Source organism: Microtus oregoni, unplaced genomic scaffold (genome assembly GCF_018167655.1).
Source record: "Microtus oregoni isolate MIOR12 unplaced genomic scaffold, Mior012 000066F_ref0000041, whole genome shotgun sequence".
NCBI lineage: Eukaryota > Metazoa > Chordata > Mammalia > Rodentia > Cricetidae > Microtus > Microtus oregoni.
The window spans coordinates 2580721-2598078 of record NW_024543952.1 but is presented as its reverse complement, the minus strand read 5'-3'; positions in this window follow the sequence as shown (position 1 = coordinate 2598078).

Below are 17358 nucleotides of genomic sequence, written 5' to 3'. Positions count from 1 at the left end.
GGGGTGCTCGGTGCTCAGTGCTCAGGATGCTTGGTGCTCAGTACTCTTGGTGCTTGGTGCTCAGTACTCAGGGTGCTGGGTGCTCAGTGCTCGGGGTGCTCGGTGCCCACTACTCAGGGTGCTGGGTGCTCAGTGCTCAGGGTGCTGGGTGCTCAGTACTCAGGGTGCTGGGTGCTCAGTGCTCAGGGTGCTGGGTGCTCAGTACTCTGGGTTTTGGGTGCTCAGTACTCAGGGTGCTGGGTGCTCAGTGCTCGGGGTGCTGGGTGCTCAGTGCTCAGGGTGCTGGGTGCTCAGTGCTCAGGGTGCTGGGTGCTCAGTATTCAGGGTGCTGGGTGCTCAGTCTCAGGGTGCTCGGTGCTCAGTACTCAAGGTGCTGGGTGCTCAGTGCTCAGGGTGCTGGGTGCTCAGTCCTCGGGGTGCTCCGTGCTCAGTGCTCAGGGTGCTGGGTGCTCAGTACTCAGGGTGCTCGGTGCTCAGTACTCAGGATTCTCAGTGCTCAGTGCTCAGGGTGCTGGGTGCTCAGTTCTCAGGGTGCTCAGTGCGCAGTACTCGGAGTGCTGGGTGCTCAGTACTCAGGGTGCTCAGTGCTCAGCACTCGGGGTGCTGGGTGCTCAGTGCTCAGGGTGCTCAGTGCTCAGTACTCGGTGTGCTGGGTGCTCAGTGCTCGGGGAGCTTTGTGCTCAGTGCTCGGAGTTCTGGGTGCTCAGTACTCAGGGTGCTGTGTGCTCAGTGCTCAGTACTCAGCGTGCTGGGTGCTCAGTGCTCAGAGTGTTGGGAGCTCAGTACTCAGGGTGCTGGGTGCTCAGGGTGCTCAGTGCTCAGGGTGCTGGGTGCTCAGGGTGCTGGGTGCTCAGTGCTCGGGGTGCTGGGTGCTCAATGCTCGGTGCTCAGTACTCAGGGTGCTCAGTACTCAGGGTGCTGGGTGCTCAGGGCTCGGGGTGCTGGGAGCTCAGTACTCAGGGTGCTGGGTGCTCAGTGCTCGGGGTGCCGGGTGCTGAGTGCTCAGGGTGCTGGGTGCTCAGTACTCGGGGTGCTCGGTGCTCAGTACTCAGGGTGCTGGGTGCTCAGTACTCAGGGTGCTGGGTGCTCAGTGATCAGGGTGCTCTCTGCTCAGTACTCAGGGTGCTGGGTACTCAGTGCTCAGGATGCTGGGTGCTCAGTACTCAAGGTGCTGGGTGCTCAGTGCTCAGGGTGATCGGTGCTCAGTCCTCAGGGTGCTCAGTACTCAGGGTGCTGGGTGCTCAGTGCTCAGGTTGCTCAGTACTCAGGGTGCTGGGTACTCAGTACTCAGGGTGCTGGGTGCTCAGCGCTCAGGGTGCTGGGTGCTCAGTACTCAGGTTGCACAGTACTCAGGGTGCTGGGTGCTCAGTGCTCGGGGTGCTGGGTGCTCAGTACTCAGGGTGCTCAGTACTCAGGATGCTGGGTGCTCAGTACTCAGGGTGCTGGGTACTCAGTGCTCAGTACACAGGGTGCTGAGTGCTCAGTGCTCGGGGTGCTGGGTGCTCAGTGCACAGTACTCAGGGTGCTGGGTGCTCAGTGCGCAGGGTGCTGGGTGCTCAGTACTCAGGGTGCTGGGTGCTCAGTGCTCAGTGTGCTGGGTGCTCAGTACTCAGGGTGCTGGGTCCTCAGTGCTCAGGGTGCTGGGTGCTCAGTGCTCGGGGTGATCAGTACTCAGGGTGCTGTGTGTTCAGTGCTCAGGGTACTGGGTGCTCAGTACTCAGGGTGCTCGGTGCTTAGTACTCAGGGTGCTGGGTGCTCAGTACTCAGGGTGCTCATTGCTCAGGGTGCTGGGTTCTCAGTACTCAGGGTGCTGGGTGCTCAGTACTCAGGGTGCTCAGTGCTCAGTACTCAGGGTGCTCAGTGCTCAGTACTCAGGGTGTTCAGTGCTCAGGGTGCTGGGTGCTCAGTGCTCGGGGTGCTGGGTGCTCAGTGCTCACGGTGCTGTGTGCTCAGTACTCAGGGTGCTGGGTGCTCAGTGCTCGGGGTGCTCGGTGCTCAGTGCTCAGGGTGCTGGGTGCTCAGTACTCAGGGTGCTCATTGCTCAGGGTGCTGGGTTCTCAGTACTCAGGGTGCTGGGTGCTCAGTACTCAGAGTGCTCAATGCTCAGTACTCAGGGTGCTCAGTGCTCAGTACTCAGGGTGCTCAGTGCTCAGGGTGCTGGGTGCTCAGTGCTCGGGGTGCTGGGTGCTCAGTGCTCACGGTGCTGTTTGCTCAGTACTCAGGGTGCTCAGTACTCAGGGTGCTGGGTGCTCAGTGCTCAGGGTGCTGGCTGCTCAGTGCTCAGGGTGCTGGGTGCTCAGTGCTCAGGGTGCTCGGTGCTCAGTGCTCAGGTTGCTGGGTGCTCAATACACAGGGTGCTGGGTGCTCAGTACTCAGGGTGCTCAGTGCTCAGTACTCAGGGTGCTCAGTGCTCAGGGTGCTGGGTGCTCAGTGCTCGGGGTGCTGGGTACTCAGTCCTCAGGGTGCTGGATGCTCAGTGCTCAGGGTGCTCGGTGATCAGTGCTCAGGGTGCTGGGTGCTCAGTACTCAGGGTGCTGGGTGCTCAGTGCACGGGGTGCTAGGGGCTCAGTACTCAGGGTGCTGGGTGCTCAGTGCTCAGGGTGCTGGGTGCTCAGTGCTCAGTGTGCTGGGTGCTCAGTACTCAGGTTGCACAGTACTCAGGGTGCTGGGTGCTCAGTGCTCGGGGTGCTGGGTGCTCAGTACTCAGGGTGCTCAGTACTCAGGATGCTGGGTGCTCAGTACTCAGGGTGCTGGGTACTCAGTGCTCAGTACACAGGGTGCTGAGTGCTCAGTGCTCGGGGTGCTGGGTGCTCAGTGCACAGTACTCAGGGTGCTGGGTGCTCAGTGCGCAGGGTGCTGGGTGCTCAGTACTCAGGGTGCTGGGTCCTCAGTGCTCAGGGTGCTGGGTGCTCAGTGCTCGGGGTGATCAGTACTCAGGGTGCTGTGTGTTCAGTGCTCAGGGTACTGGGTGCTCAGTACTCAGGGTGCTCGGTGCTTAGTACTCAGGGTGCTCGGTGCTCAGTACTCAGGGTGCTCATTGCTCAGGGTGCTGGGTTCTCAGTACTCAGGGTGCTGGGTGCTCAGTACTCAGGGTGCTCAGTGCTCAGTACTCAGGGTGCTCAGTGCTCAGTACTCAGGGTGCTCAGTGCTCAGGGTGCTGGGTGCTCAGTGCTCGGGGTGCTGGGTGCTCAGTGCTCACGGTGCTGTGTGCTCAGTACTCAGGGTGCTGGGTGCTCAGTGCTCGGGGTGCTCGGTGCTCAGTGCTCAGGGTGCTGGGTGCTCAGTACTCAGGGTGCTCATTGCTCAGGGTGCTGGGTTCTCAGTACTCAGGGTGCTGGGTGCTCAGTACTCAGAGTGCTCAATGCTCAGTACTCAGGGTGCTCAGTGCTCAGTACTCAGGGTGCTCAGTGCTCAGGGTGCTGGGTGCTCAGTGCTCGGGGTGCTGGGTGCTCAGTGCTCACGGTGCTGTTTGCTCAGTACTCAGGGTGCTCAGTACTCAGGGTGCTGGGTGCTCAGTGCTCAGGGTGCTGGCTGCTCAGTGCTCAGGGTGCTGGGTGCTCAGTGCTCAGGGTGCTCGGTGCTCAGTGCTCAGTTTGCTGGGTGCTCAATACACAGGGTGCTGGGTGCTCAGTACTCAGGGTGCTCAGTGCTCAGTACTCAGGGTGCTCAGTGCTCAGGGTGCTGGGTGCTCAGTGCTCGGGGTGCTGGGTACTCAGTCCTCAGGGTGCTGGATGCTCAGTGCTCAGGGTGCTCGGTGATCAGTGCTCAGGGTGCTGGGTGCTCAGTACTCAGGGTGCTGGGTGCTCAGTGCACGGGGTGCTAGGGGCTCAGTACTCAGGGTGCTGGGTGCTCAGTGCTCAGGGTGCTGGGTGCTCAGTGCTCAGTGTGCTGGGTGCTCAGTACTCAGGTTGCACAGTACTCAGGGTGCTGGGTGCTCAGTGCTCGGGGTGCTGGGTGCTCAGTACTCAGGGTGCTCAGTACTCAGGATGCTGGGTGCTCAGTACTCAGGATGCTGGGTGCTCAGTACTCAGGGTGTTGGGTGCTCAGTGCTCAGGGTGATCGGTGCTCAGTACTCAGGGTGCTCAGTACTCAGGGTGCTGGGTGCTCAGTGCTCAGGGTGCTGGGTGCTCAGTGCTCAGTGTGCTGGGTGCTCAGTACTCAGGTTGCACAGTACTCAGGGTGCTGGGTGCTCAGTGCTCGGGGTGCTGGGTGCTCAGTACTCAGGGTGCTCAGTACTCAGTACGTTGGGTGCTCAGTACTCAGGGTGTTGGGTGCTCAGTGCTCAGGGTGATCGGTGCTCAGTACTCAGGGTGCTCAGTACTCAGGGTGCTGGGTGCTCAGGGCTCGGGGTGCTGGGAGCTCAGTACTCAGGGTGCTGGGTGCTCAGTGCTCGGGGTGCTGGGTGCTGAGTGCTCAGGGTGCTGGGTGCTCAGTACTCGGGGTGCTCGGTGCTCAGTACTCAGGGTGCTGGGTGCTCAGTACTCAGGGTGCTGGGTGCTCAGTGATCAGGGTGCTCTCTGCTCAGTACTCAGGGTGCTGGGTGCTCAGTGCTCAGGATGCTGGGTGCTCAGTACTCAGGGTGCTGGGTGCTCAGTGCTCAGGGTGATCGGTGCTCAGTCCTCAGGGTGCTCAGTACTCAGGGTGCTGGGTGCTCAGTGCTCAGGTTGCTCAGTACTCAGGGTGCTGGGTACTCAGTACTCAGGGTGCTGTTTGCTCAGTGCTCGGGGTGCTGGGTGCTCAGTACTCGGAGTGCTCGGTGCTCAGTACTCAGGGTGCTGGGTGCTCAGTGCTCAGGGTGCTGGGTGCTCAGTACTCAGGTTGCACAGTACTCAGGGTGCTGGGTGCTCAGTGCTCGGGGTGCTGGGTGCTCAGTACTCAGGGTGCTCAGTACTCAGGATGCTGGGTGCTCAGTACTCAGGGTGCTGGGTACTCAGTGCTCAGTACACAGGGTGCTGAGTGCTCAGTGCTCGGGGTGCTGGGTGCTCAGTGCACAGTACTCAGGGGGCTGGGTGCTCAGTGCGCAGGGTGCTGGGTGCTCAGTACTCAGGGTGCTGGGTGCTCAGTGCTCAGTGTGCTGGGTGCTCAGTACTCAGGGTGCTGGGTCCTCAGTGCTCAGGGTGCTGGGTGCTCAGTGCTCGGGGTGATCAGTACTCAGGGTGCTGTGTGTTCAGTGCTCAGGGTACTGGGTGCTCAGTACTCAGGGTGCTCGGTGCTTAGTACTCAGGGTGCTGGGTGCTCAGTACTCAGGGTGCTCATTGCTCAGGGTGCTGGGTTCTCAGTACTCAGGGTGCTGGGTGCTCAGTACTCAGGGTGCTCAGTGCTCAGTACTCAGGGTGCTCAGTGCTCAGTACTCAGGGTGCTCAGTGCTCAGGGTGCTGGGTGCTCAGTGCTCGGGGTGCTGGGTGCTCAGTGCTCACGGTGCTGTGTGCTCAGTACTCAGGGTGCTGGGTGCTCAGTGCTCGGGGTGCTCGGTGCTCAGTGCTCAGGGTGCTGGGTGCTCAGTACTCAGGGTGCTCATTGCTCAGGGTGCTGGGTTCTCAGTACTCAGGGTGCTGGGTGCTCAGTACTCAGAGTACTCAATGCTCAGTACTCAGGGTGCTCAGTGCTCAGTACTCAGGGTGCTCAGTGCTCAGGGTGCTGGGTGCTCAGTGCTCGGGGTGCTGGGTGCTCAGTGCTCACGGTGCTGTTTGCTCAGTACTCAGGGTGCTCAGTACTCAGGGTGCTGGGTGCTCAGTGCTCAGGGTGCTGGCTGCTCAGTGCTCAGGGTGCTGGGTGCTCAGTGCTCAGGGTGCTCGGTGCTCAGTGCTCAGGTTGCTGGGTGCTCAATACACAGGGTGCTGGGTGCTCAGTACTCAGGGTGCTCAGTGCTCAGTACTCAGGGTGCTCAGTGCTCAGGGTGCTGGGTGCTCAGTGCTCGGGGTGCTGGGTACTCAGTCCTCAGGGTGCTGGATGCTCAGTGCTCAGGGTGCTCGGTGATCAGTGCTCAGGGTGCTGGGTGCTCAGTACTCAGGGTGCTGGGTGCTCAGTGCACGGGGTGCTAGGGGCTCAGTACTCAGGGTGCTGGGTGCTCAGTGCTCAGGGTGCTGGGTGCTCAGTGCTCAGTGTGCTGGGTGCTCAGTACTCAGGTTGCACAGTACTCAGGGTGCTGGGTGCTCAGTGCTCGGGGTGCTGGGTGCTCAGTACTCAGGGTGCTCAGTACTCAGGATGCTGGGTGCTCAGTACTCAGGGTGCTGGGTACTCAGTGCTCAGTACACAGGGTGCTGAGTGCTCAGTGCTCGGGGTGCTGGGTGCTCAGTGCACAGTACTCAGGGTGCTGGGTGCTCAGTGCGCAGGGTGCTGGGTGCTCAGTACTCAGGGTGCTGGGTGCTCAGTGCTCAGTGTGCTGGGTGCTCAGTACTCAGGGTGCTGGGTCCTCAGTGCTCAGGGTGCTGGGTGCTCAGTGCTCGGGGTGCTCAGTACTCAGGGTGCTGTGTGTTCAGTGCTCAGGGTACTGGGTGCTCAGTACTCAGGGTGCTCGGTGCTTAGTACTCAGGGTGCTGGGTGCTCAGTACTCAGGGTGCTCATTGCTCAGGGTGCTGGGTTCTCAGTACTCAGGGTGCTGGGTGCTCAGTACTCAGGGTGCTCAGTGCTCAGTACTCAGGGTGTTCAGTGCTCAGTACTCAGGGTGCTCAGTGCTCAGGGTGCTGGGTGCTCAGTGCTCGGGGTGCTGGGTGCTCAGTGCTCACGGTGCTGTGTGCTCAGTACTCAGGGTGCTGGGTGCTCAGTGCTCGGGGTGCTCGGTGCTCAGTGCTCAGGGTGCTGGGTGCTCAGTACTCAGGGTGCTCATTGCTCAGGGTGCTGGGTTCTCAGTACTCAGGGTGCTGGGTGCTCAGTACTCAGAGTGCTCAATGCTCAGTACTCAGGGTGCTCAGTGCTCAGTACTCAGGGTGCTCAGTGCTCAGGGTGCTGGGTGCTCAGTGCTCGGGGTGCTGGGTGCTCAGTGCTCACGGTGCTGTTTGCTCAGTACTCAGGGTGCTCAGTACTCAGGGTGCTGGGTGCTCAGTGCTCAGGGTGCTGGCTGCTCAGTGCTCAGGGTGCTGGGTGCTCAGTGCTCAGGGTGCTCGGTGCTCAGTGCTCAGGTTGCTGGGTGCTCAATACACAGGGTGCTGGGTGCTCAGTACTCAGGGTGCTCAGTGCTCAGTACTCAGGGTGCTCAGTGCTCAGGGTGCTGGGTGCTCAGTGCTCGGGGTGCTGGGTACTCAGTCCTCAGGGTGCTGGGTGCTCAGTGCTCAGGGTGCTCGGTGATCAGTGCTCAGGGTGCTGGGTGCTCAGTACTCAGGGTGCTGGGTGATCAGTGCACGGGGTGCTAGGGGCTCAGTACTCAGGGTGCTGGGTGCTCAGTGCTCAGGGTGCTGGGTGCTCAGTGCTCAGGGTGCTCGGTTCTTAGTACTCATGGTGCTCGGTGCTCGGGGTGCTGGGTGCTCAGTGCTCTGTGTGCTGGGTGCTCAGTGCAAGGGGTGCTGGGTGCTGAGTGCTCGGTGTGCTGGGTGCTCAGTGCTCGGGGTGCTGGGTGCTCAGTGCTCGGGGTGCTGGGTGCTCAGTACTCGGGGCCCTCGGTGCTCAGTGCTCAGGGTGCTCGGTGCTCAGTACTCAGGGTGCTGGGTGCTCAGTGCTCAGTGTGCTCGGTGCTCAGTACGTTGGGTGCTCAGTACTCAGGGTGTTGGGTGCTCAGTGCTCAGGGTGATCGGTGCTCAGTACTCAGGGTGCTCAGTACTCAGGGTGCTGGGTGCTCAGGGCTCGGGGTGCTGGGAGCTCAGTACTCAGGGTGCTGGGTGCTCAGTGCTCGGGGTGCTGGGTGCTGAGTGCTCAGGGTTCTTGGTGCTCAGTACTCGGGGTGCTCGGTGCTCAGTACTCAGGGTGCTGGTTGCTCAGTACTCAGGGTGCTGGGTGCTCAGTGATCAGGGTGCTCTCTGCTCAGTACTCAGGGTGCTGGGTGCTCAGTGCTCGGGGTGCTGGGTGCTTAGTACTCAGGGTGCTGGGTGCTCAGTGCTCAGGGTGATCGGTGCTCAGTCCTCAGGGTGCTCAGTACTCAGGGTGCTGGGTGCTCAGTACTCAGGGTGCTGGGTGCTCATTGCTCGGGGTGCTGGGTCCTCAGTGTTACGGGTGCTGGGTGCTCAGTGCTCGGGGTGCTGGGTGCTCAGTGCTCGGGGCCCTGGGTGCTCAGTGCTCGGGGTGCTCGGTGCTCAGTACTCAATGTTCTGGGTGCTCAGTGCTCAGGGTGCTCGGTGCTCAGTACTCAGGGTGCTGGGTGCTCAGTGCTCAGTGTGCTCGGTGCTCAGTACGTTGGGTGCTCAGTACTCAGGGTGTTGGGTGCTCAGTGCTCAGGGTGATCGGTGCTCAGTACTCAGGGTGCTCAGTACTCAGGGTGCTGGGTGCTCAGGGCTCGGGGTGCTGGGAGCTCAGTACTCAGGGTGCTGGGTGCTCAGTGCTCGGGGTGCCGGGTGCTGAGTGCTCAGGGTGCTGGGTGCTCAGTACTCGGGGTGCTCGGTGCTCAGTACTCAGGGTGCTGGGTGCTCAGTACTCAGGGTGCTGGGTGCTCAGTGATCAGGGTGCTCTCTGCTCAGTACTCAGGGTGCTGGGTGCTCAGTGCTCAGGATGCTGGGTGCTCAGTACTCAGGGTGCTGGGTGCTCAGTGCTCAGGGTGATCGGTGCTCAGTCCTCAGGGTGCTCAGTACTCAGGGTGCTGGGTGCTCAGTGCTCAGGTTGCTCAGTACTCAGGGTGCTGGGTACTCAGTACTCAGGGTGCTGTTTGCTCAGTGCTCGGGGTGCTGGGTGCTCAGTACTCGGAGTGCTCGGTGCTCAGTACTCAGGGTGCTGGGTGCTCAGTGCTCAGGGTGCTGGGTGCTCAGTACTCAGGTTGCACAGTACTCAGGGTGCTGGGTGCTCAGTGCTCGGGGTGCTGGGTGCTCAGTACTCAGGGTGCTCAGTACTCAGGATGCTGGGTGCTCAGTACTCAGGGTGCTGGGTACTCAGTGCTCAGTACACAGGGTGCTGAGTGCTCAGTGCTCGGGGTGCTGGGTGCTCAGTGCACAGTACTCAGGGTGCTGGGTGCTCAGAGCGCAGGGTGCTGGGTGCTCAGTACTCAGGGTGCTGGGTGCTCAGTGCTCAGTGTGCTGGGTGCTCAGTACTCAGGGTGCTGGGTCCTCAGTGCTCAGGGTGCTGGGTGCTCAGTGCTCGGGGTGATCAGTACTCAGGGTGCTGTGTGTTCAGTGCTCAGGGTACTGGGTGCTCAGTACTCAGGGTGCTCGGTGCTTAGTACTCAGGGTGCTGGGTGCTCAGTACTCAGGGTGCTCATTGCTCAGGGTGCTGGGTTCTCAGTACTCAGGGTGCTGGGTGCTCAGTACTCAGGGTGCTCAGTGCTCAGTACTCAGGGTGCTCAGTGCTCAGTACTCAGGGTGCTCAGTGCTCAGGGTGCTGGGTGCTCAGTGCTCGGGGTGCTGGGTGCTCAGTGCTCACGGTGCTGTGTGCTCAGTACTCAGGGTGCTGGGTGCTCAGTGCTCGGGGTGCTCGGTGCTCAGTGCTCAGGGTGCTGGGTGCTCAGTACTCAGGGTGCTCATTGCTCAGGGTGCTGGGTTCTCAGTACTCAGGGTGCTGGGTGCTCAGTACTCAGAGTGCTCAATGCTCAGTACTCAGGGTGCTCAGTGCTCAGTACTCAGGGTGCTCAGTGCTCAGGGTGCTGGGTGCTCAGTGCTCGGGGTGCTGGGTGCTCAGTGCTCACGGTGCTGTTTGCTCAGTACTCAGGGTGCTCAGTACTCAGGGTGCTGGGTGCTCAGTGCTCAGGGTGCTGGCTGCTCAGTGCTCAGGGTGCTGGGTGCTCAGTGCTCAGGGTGCTCGGTGCTCAGTGCTCAGGTTGCTGGGTGCTCAATACACAGGGTGCTGGGTGCTCAGTACTCAGGGTGCTCAGTGCTCAGTACTCAGGGTGCTCAGTGCTCAGGGTGCTGGGTGCTCAGTGCTCGGGGTGCTGGGTACTCAGTCCTCAGGGTGCTGGATGCTCAGTGCTCAGGGTGCTCGGTGATCAGTGCTCAGGGTGCTGGGTGCTCAGTACTCAGGGTGCTGGGTGCTCAGTGCACGGGGTGCTAGGGGCTCAGTACTCAGGGTGCTGGGTGCTCAGTGCTCAGGGTGCTGCGTGCTCAGTGCTCAGTGTGCTGGGTGCTCAGTACTCAGGTTGCACAGTACTCAGGGTGCTGGGTGCTCAGTGCTCGGGGTGCTGGGTGCTCAGTACTCAGGGTGCTCAGTACTCAGGATGCTGGGTGCTCAGTACTCAGGGTGCTGGGTACTCAGTGCTCAGTACACAGGGTGCTGAGTGCTCAGTGCTCGGGGTGCTGGGTGCTCAGTGCACAGTACTCAGGGTGCTGGGTGCTCAGTGCGCAGGGTGCTGGGTGCTCAGTACTCAGGGTGCTGGGTCCTCATTGTTCAGGGTGCTGGGTGCTCAGTGCTCGGGGTGATCAGTACTCAGGGTGCTGTGTGTTCAGTGCTCAGGGTACTGGGTGCTCAGTACTCAGGGTGCTCGGTGCTTAGTACTCAGGGTGCTGGGTGCTCAGTACTCAGGGTGCTCATTGCTCAGGGTGCTGGGTTCTCAGTACTCAGGGTGCTGGGTGCTCAGTACTCAGGGTGCTCAGTGCTCAGTACTCAGGGTGCTCAGTGCTCAGTACTCAGGGTGCTCAGTGCTCAGGGTGCTGGGTGCTCAGTGCTCGGGGTGCTGGGTGCTCAGTGCTCACGGTGCTGTGTGCTCAGTACTCAGGGTGCTGGGTGCTCAGTGCTCGGGGTGCTCGGTGCTCAGTGCTCAGGGTGCTGGGTGCTCAGTACTCAGGGTGCTCATTGCTCAGGGTGCTGGGTTCTCAGTACTCAGGGTGCTGGGTGCTCAGTACTCAGAGTGCTCAATGCTCAGTACTCAGGGTGCTCAGTGCTCAGTACTCAGGGTGCTCAGTGCTCAGGTTGCTGGGTGCTCAGTGCTCGGGGTGCTGGGTGCTCAGTGCTCACGGTGCTGTTTGCTCAGTACTCAGGGTGCTCAGTACTCAGGGTGCTGGGTGCTCAGTGCTCAGGGTGCTGGCTGCTCAGTGCTCAGGGTGCTGGGTGCTCAGTGCTCAGGGTGCTCGGTGCTCAGTGCTCAGGTTGCTGGGTGCTCAATACACAGGGTGCTGGGTGCTCAGTACTCAGGGTGCTCAGTGCTCAGTACTCAGGGTGCTCAGTGCTCAGGGTGCTGGGTGCTCAGTGCTCGGGGTGCTGGGTACTCAGTCCTCAGGGTGCTGGATGCTCAGTGCTCAGGGTGCTCGGTGATCAGTGCTCAGGGTGCTGGGTGCTCAGTACTCAGGGTGCTGGGTGCTCAGTGCACGGGGTGCTAGGGGCTCAGTACTCAGGGTGCTGGGTGCTCAGTGCTCAGGGTGCTGGGTGCTCAGTGCTCAGTGTGCTGGGTGCTCAGTACTCAGGTTGCACAGTACTCAGGGTGCTGGGTGCTCAGTGCTCGGGGTGCTGGGTGCTCAGTACTCAGGGTGCTCAGTACTCAGGATGCTGGGTGCTCAGTACTCAGGGTGCTGGGTACTCAGTGCTCAGTACACAGGGTGCTGAGTGCTCAGTGCTCGGGGTGCTGGGTGCTCAGTGCACAGTACTCAGGGTGCTGGGTGCTCAGTGCGCAGGGTGCTGGGTGCTCAGTACTCAGGGTGCTGGGTGCTCAGTGCTCAGTGTGCTGGGTGCTCAGTACTCAGGGTGCTGGGTCCTCAGTGCTCAGGGTGCTGGGTGCTCAGTGCTCGGGGTGCTCAGTACTCAGGGTGCTGTGTGTTCAGTGCTCAGGGTACTGGGTGCTCAGTACTCAGGGTGCTCGGTGCTTAGTACTCAGGGTGCTGGGTGCTCAGTACTCAGGGTGCTCATTGCTCAGGGTGCTGGGTTCTCAGTACTCAGGGTGCTGGGTGCTCAGTACTCAGGGTGCTCAGTGCTCAGTACTCAGGGTGTTCAGTGCTCAGTACTCAGGGTGCTCAGTGCTCAGGGTGCTGGGTGCTCAGTGCTCGGGGTGCTGGGTGCTCAGTGCTCACGGTGCTGTGTGCTCAGTACTCAGGGTGCTGGGTGCTCAGTGCTCGGGGTGCTCGGTGCTCAGTGCTCAGGGTGCTGGGTGCTCAGTACTCAGGGTGCTCATTGCTCAGGGTGCTGGGTTCTCAGTACTCAGGGTGCTGGGTGCTCAGTACTCAGAGTGCTCAATGCTCAGTACTCAGGGTGCTCAGTGCTCAGTACTCAGGGTGCTCAGTGCTCAGGGTGCTGGGTGCTCAGTGCTCGGGGTGCTGGGTGCTCAGTGCTCACGGTGCTGTTTGCTCAGTACTCAGGGTGCTCAGTACTCAGGGTGCTGGGTGCTCAGTGCTCAGGGTGCTGGCTGCTCAGTGCTCAGGGTGCTGGGTGCTCAGTGCTCAGGGTGCTCGGTGCTCAGTGCTCAGGTTGCTGGGTGCTCAATACACAGGGTGCTGGGTGCTCAGTACTCAGGGTGCTCAGTGCTCAGTACTCAGGGTGCTCAGTGCTCAGGGTGCTGGGTGCTCAGTGCTCGGGGTGCTGGGTACTCAGTCCTCAGGGTGCTGGGTGCTCAGTGCTCAGGGTGCTCGGTGATCAGTGCTCAGGGTGCTGGGTGCTCAGTACTCAGGGTGCTGGGTGCTCAGTGCACGGGGTGCTAGGGGCTCAGTACTCAGGGTGCTGGGTGCTCAGTGCTCAGGGTGCTCGGTGCTCAGTGCTCAGGGTGCTCGGTTCTTAGTACTCATGGTGCTCGTTGCTCGGGGTGCTGGGTGCTCAGTGCTCTGTCTGCTGGGTGCTCAGTGCAAGGGGTGCTGGGTGCTCAGTGCTCGGGGTGCTGGGTGCTCAGTACTCAGGGTGCTGGGTGCTCAGTACTCAGGGTGCTGGGTGCTCAGTGCTCAGGGTGCTGGGTGCTCAGTACTCAGGGTGCTGGGTGCTCGGTGCTCAGTACACTGGGTGCTCAGTACTCAGGGTGCTGGGTGCTCAGTACTCAGGGTGCTCGGTGCTTGGGGTGCTGGGTGCTCAGTTCTCAGGGTGCTCAGTGCTTGGGGTGCAGGGTGCTCAGTACTCAGGGTGCTGGTTGCTCAGTGCTCAGGGTGCTGGGTGCTGAGTACTCAGGGTGCTGGGTGCTCATTCTCGGGGTGCTGGGTGCTCAGTGCTCAGGGTGCTGGGTTCTCAGTGCTCAGGGTCCTCGGTGCTCAGTACTCAGGGTGCTCAGTACTCAGCGTGCTTTGTGCTCAGTGCTCAGGGTGCTGGGTGCTCAGTACTCAGGGTGCTGGGTGCTCAGTACTCACGGTGCTGGGTGCTCAGTACTCGGGGTGCTTTTTGCTCATTACTCAGGGTGCTGGGTGCTCAGTGCTCAGGGTGCTCGCTGCTCAGTACTCTTTTAGCTGGGTGCTCAGTACTCAGGGTGCTGGGTGCTCAGTGCTCGGGGTGCTCGGTGCTCAGTGCTCAGGATGCTCGGTGCTCAGTACTTTTGCTGCTGGGTGCTCAGTACTCAGGGTGCTGGGTGCTCAGTGCTCGGGGTGCTCGGTGCTCAGTACTCAGGGTGCTGGGTGCTCAGTGCTCAGGATGCTGGGTGCTCAGTACTCAGGGTGCTCAGTACTCAGTACTCAGGGTGCTGGGTGCTCAGTGCTTGGGGTGCTGGGTGCTCAGTGCTCAGGGTGATGGGTGCTCAGTGCTCGGGGTGCTGGGTGCTCAGTACTCGGAGTGCTCGGTGCTCAGTACTCAGGGTGCTGGGTGCTCAGTGCTCAGGGTGCTGGGTGCTCAGTACTCAGGTTGCACAGTACTCAGGGTGCTGGGTGCTCAGTGCTCGGGGTGCTGGGTGCTCAGTACTCAGGGTGCTCAGTACTCAGGATGCTGGGTGCTCAGTACTCAGGGTGCTGGGTACTCAGTGCTCAGTACACAGGGTGCTGAGTGCTCAGTGCTCGGGGTGCTGGGTGCTCAGTGCTCAGTACTCAGGGTGCTGGGTGCTCAGTGCGCAGGGTGCTGGGTGCTCAGTACTCAGGGTGCTGGGTGCTCAGTGCTCAGTGTGCTGGGTGCTCAGTACTCAGGGTGCTGGGTCCTCAGTGCTCAGGGTGCTGGGTGCTCAGTGCTCGGGGTGCTCAGTACTCAGGGTGCTGTGTGTTCAGTGCTCAGGGTACTGGGTGCTCAGTACTCAGGGTGCTCGGTGCTTAGTACTCAGGGTGCTGGGTGCTCAGTACTCAGGGTGCTCATTGCTCAGGGTGCTGGGTTCTCAGTACTCAGGGTGCTGGGTGCTCAGTACTCAGGGTGCTCAGTGCTCAGTACTCAGGGTGCTCAGTGCTCAGTACTCAGGGTGCTCAGTGCTCAGGTTGCTGGGTGCTCAGTGCTCGGGGTGCTGGGTGCTCAGTGCTCACGGTGCTGTGTGCTCAGTACTCAGGGTGCTGGGTGCTCAGTGCTCGGGGTGCTCGGTGCTCAGTGCTCAGGGTGCTGGGTGCTCAGTACTCAGGGTGCTCATTGCTCAGGGTGCTGGGTTCTCAGTACTCAGGGTGCTGGCTGCTCAGTACTCAGGGTGCTCAATGCTCAGTAATCAGGGTGCTCAGTGCTCAGTACTCAGGGTGCTCAGTGCTCAGGGTGCTGGGTGCTCTGTGCTCGGGGTGCTGGGTGCTCAGTGCTCACGGTGCTGTGTGCTCAGTACTCAGGGTGCTCAGTACTCTGGGTGCTGGGTGCTCAGTGCTCAGGGTGCTGGCTGCTCAGTGCTCAGGGTGCTGGGTGCTCAGTGCTCAGGGTGCTCGGTGCTCAGTGCTCAGGTTGCTGGGTGCTCAATACACAGGGTGCTGGGTGCTCAGTACTCAGGATACTCAGTGCTCAGTACTCAGGGTGCTCAGTGCTCAGGGTGCTGGGTGCTCAGTGCTCGGGGTGCTGGGTACTCAGTCCTCAGGGTGCTGGGTGCTCAGTGCTCAGGGTGCTCGGTGCTCAGTGCTCAGGGTGCTGGGTGCTCAGTACTCAGGGTGCTGGGTGCTCAGTGCACGGGGTGCTAGGGGCTCAGTACTCAGGGTGCTGGGTGCTCAGTGCTCAGGGTGCTCGGTTCTTAGTACTCATGGTGCTCGGTGCTCGGGGTGCTGGGTGCTCAGTGCTCGGTGTGCTGGGTGCTCAGTGCACGGGGTGCTGGGTGCTGAGTGCTCGGTGTGCTGGGTGCTCAGTGCTCGGGGTGCTGGGTGCTCAGTGCTCGGGGTGCTGGGTGCTCAGTACTCAGGGTGCTCGGTGCTCAGTACTCAGGGTGCTGGGTGCTCAGTGCTCAGGGTGCTGGGTGCTCAGTACTCAGGATGCTGGGTGCTCGGTGCTCAGTACACTGGGTGCTCAGTACTCAGGGTGCTGGGTGCTCAGTACTCAGGGTGCTGGTTGCTCAGTGCTCAGGGTGCTGGGTGCTGAGTACTCAGGGTGCTGGGTGCTCAGTACTCAGGGTGCTGGGTGCTCAGTGCTCGGTGTGCTGGGTGCTCAGTGCTCGGGTTGCTGGGTGCTCAGTGCTCGGGTTGCTGGGTGCTCAGTGCTCAGGGTGCTGGGTGCTCAGTGCTCAGTGTGCTGGGTGCTCATTGCTCGGGGTGCTGGGTCCTCAGTGTTACGGGTGCTGGGTGCTCAGTGCTCGGGGTGCTGGGTGCTCAGTGCTCGGGGCCCTGTGTGCTCAGTGCTCGGGGTGCTCGGTGCTCAGTACTCAGGGTTCTGGGTGCTCAGTGCTCAGGGTGCTCGGTGCTCAGTACTCAGGGTGCTGGGTGCTCAGTGCTCAGTGTGCTCGGTGCTCAGTACGTTGGGTGCTCAGTACTCAGGGTGTTGGGTGCTCAGTGCTCTGGGTGATCGGTGCTCAGTACTCAGGGTGCTCAGTACTCAGGGTGCTGGGTGCTCAGGGCTCGGGGTGCTGGGAGCTCAGTACTCAGGGTGCTGGGTGCTCAGTGCTCGGGGTGCTGGGTGCTGAGTGCTCAGGGTTCTTGGTGCTCAGTACTCGGGGTGCTCGGTGCTCAGTACTCAGGGTGCTGGGTGCTCAGTGCTCAGGATGCTGGGTGCTTAGTACTCAGGGTGCTGGGTGCTCAGTGCTCAGGGTGATCGGTGCTCAGTCCTCAGGGTGCTCAGTACTCAGGGTGCTGGGTGCTCAGTACTCAGGGTGCTGGGTGCTCATTGCTCGTGGTGCTGGGTCCTCAGTGTTACGGGTGCTGGGTGCTCAGTGCTCGGGGTGCTGGGTGCTCAGTGCTCGGGGCCCTGGGTGCTCAGTGCTCGGGGTGCTCGGTGCTCAGTACTCAATGTTCTGGGTGCTCAGTGCTCAGGGTGCTCGGTGCTCAGTACTCAGGGTGCTGGGTGCTCAGTGCTCAGTGTGCTCGGTGCTCAGTAAGTTGGGTGCTCAGTACTCAGGGTGTTGGGTGCTCAGTGCTCAGGGTGATCGGTGCTCAGTACTCAGGGTGCTCAGTACTCAGGGTGCTGGGTGCTCAGGGCTCGGGGTGCTGGGTGCTCAGTGCTCGGGGTGCTGGGTGCTGAGTGCTCAGGGTGCTGGGAGCTCAGTACTCGGGGTGCTCGGTGCTCAGTACTCAGGGTGCTGGGTGCTCAGTGCTCGGGGTGCTGGGTGCTGAGTGCTCAGGGTGCTGGGAGCTCAGTACTCGGGGTGCTCGGTGCTCAGTACTCAGGGTGCTGGGTGCTCAGTACTCAGGGTGCTGGGTGCTCAGTGATCAGGGTGCTCTCTGCTCAGTACTCAGGGTGCTGGGTGCTCAGTGCTCAGGATGCTGGGTGCTCAGTACTCAGGGTGCTGGGTGCTCAGTGCTCAGGGTGATCGGTGCTCAGTCCTCAGGGTGCTCAGTACTCAGGGTGCTGGGTGCTCAGTGCTCAGGTTGCTCAGTACTCAGGGTGCTGGGTACTCAGTACTCAGGGTGCTGTTTGCTCAGTGCTCGGGGTGCTGGGTGCTCAGTACTCAGGGTGCTGGGTTCTCAGTGCTCAGGGTGCTGGGTGCTCAGTACTCAGGGTGCTGGGTGCTCAGTACTCAGGGTGCTCAGTGCTCGGGGAGCTCGGTGCTCAGTACTCAGGGTGCTGGGTGCTCAGTACTCAGTGCTCGGGGTCCTGGGTGCTCAGCGCTCTGGGTGCTTAGTGCACAGTACTCAGGGTGCTGGGTGCTCAGTATTCAGGGTGCTCAGTGCTCTGGGTGCTGGGTGCTCATTACTCAGGGTGCTGGGTGCTCAGTACTCAGGGTGCTGGGTGCTCATTCTCGTGGTGCTGGGAGCTGATTCTCGTGGTGCTGGGTGCTCAGTGCTCGGGATGCTGGGTGCTCAGTACTCGGGGTGCTGGGTGCTCAGTGCTCAGCGTGCTGGGTGCTCAGTACTCAGGGTGCTCGGTTCT